Source organism: Coregonus clupeaformis, chromosome 15, assembly GCF_020615455.1.
Source record: "Coregonus clupeaformis isolate EN_2021a chromosome 15, ASM2061545v1, whole genome shotgun sequence".
NCBI classification, from domain to species: Eukaryota; Metazoa; Chordata; class Actinopteri; order Salmoniformes; family Salmonidae; genus Coregonus; species Coregonus clupeaformis.
This window is the reverse complement of record NC_059206.1, coordinates 56521374-56523342: the sequence shown is the minus strand read 5'-3', so window position 1 is coordinate 56523342 and position 1969 is coordinate 56521374.

Here is a 1969-nt window from a genome sequence, read left to right as displayed (position 1 = left end):
GTTCAGTCCAACTTCCAGATGGATAAAAACAAAGACTGAGGGGGACTGGAAGGCAGGAGGGCCATATGAGCCCCAGTCTTCTTCCCTTCCCTCCTCAGCTCTGCACTCCCCTAATTGAAAAACACTGGAATGAGTGAATGGCCTATGGAATACCCGTTACTATTGGCAACCGATAGTAATCCGCTTAACTCTACAGTTGTTTTTTAGTTGGTTAGATTACCCCTACCCTGGTCCAAATCATGAACTTGACCCTTTCCTAGCGTACGAAGGCAGCACACACACTTTCACTCAGTCATTCGTTAATGGTCCTCTGTAGCTCAATTGGTAGAGCATGGCGCTTGTAACGCCAGGGTAGTGGGTTCGATCCCCAGGACCCCCCATACGTAAAAATTTATGCACACATGACTGTAAGTCGCTTTGGATAAAAGCGTCTGCTAAATGGCATATTATTATTATTATTAATCCATTACATTGGATTCCAGATTAAAGATATGCCTTCGGTAATGAGAAATGTTTTTCGGAAACAGGTAATTATTCTGGTAAGTAAACAGGTTATGGGAAACTGGCAAATATTCTGGTGGCATGATTATACAAACTTCAGCGATGGGAATCCAATGTAATTGTCACATCTCCTCCTGTTGCGCCCCTCTGGTGCTCTGATTCGCCGGTCTACTGAGCCACCGGTCTGAGCGCACGACCTCGGCAATACCGGAATGGAAACCGAACGCACCCTAATCACCTCCTGCGCACCTGCACCTCATCATCTCATCACCACCCCTATTTAGCCCGGGACTGTGCTGTATGATGTTGTGTGTGATTGTTTAGCTTTGTGTCGTTTACTCTATCTTTGTTATTTCTCTTTGTTAAGTAAACCTTGACCTTGTTAATTCCTGCGTCTGCGACCTGCCTCTACATATACTCAGTACTCGTCACACACCAAACCAAAATAGATGCAGCAGGAGTTTCCCAGTGCCTCGACCAGCACCAGCAGCAGCAGCAGCTTGCCCAGTTCAACGCCGCCATGCAGGAAATGATCCAAACTCTGCATAATCTGCCCAACGCTCCGGTTCCACCTCAGGGAGCGGTGAGTGCCCCCAATCCACCTGTTCCCATGCTATCACCCACTTCTGCGGGAACCCTCGCCCTACCGGAGCGCTATGACGGTAAAACTACTAAATGTAGCAGCTTCCTGCTACAGGTTTCACTTTATCTGGTGTGTCAGCCTGGGGCATATCCATCTGACCAAGCCAGGAAATCGCTGGTGATTTCGCTACTTAAAGGAAAGGCGCTGGATTGGGCCACAGCAATCTGGGAAGGAGAGGAAGCAGTGGCACTACCCTACCCCACCTTCCTCGCTCGGTTCAGGGCGGTGTTTGATCATCCCACGGAGTGAAAGAACGGGGGTGAGCGTCTCCTCCATCTAAAACAGAGAGAGGGGCCTGCGTCCGAGTACGCTCTGAGCTTTCGCATGGTGGCGGCGTCTTCCGGCTGGAATAAGCGTGCTCTGCATACGGCCTTCAGGAGAGGTTTATGGGAGGACATCAAGACGGCGTTCCCAACACCTCCCGGAGTCTCGACGCTCACCCTATCTGAGCTTCCGAGTCCTCACCCATGGAAGTGGGCAGCACCCCCTACACCACCACGGACCACAGATCTCCTGGCGGCTCCCTATCTAGGCGGTATGACTCCCGTCGCCGCTCTGTGAGTGTTACGTCAGCTCCTATCACAAAACCATTGTTTTTAGTTCCCATAACGGTGTCTGGTTATTCCTTCTCTTCCATTTCTACTGCTATGATAGATTCCGGATCAGCGGGGAACCTTATAGATAGGGAGCTGGTCTCTGAATGGGGGTTGCCCACCGTGCCACTGCCATCTCCGCTACACGTCACCTCACTGGACAATAAACCCCTTGGATCAGGCACCATTACGCACGTCACACACCCCATCACCATCACCATTCCCACACTAC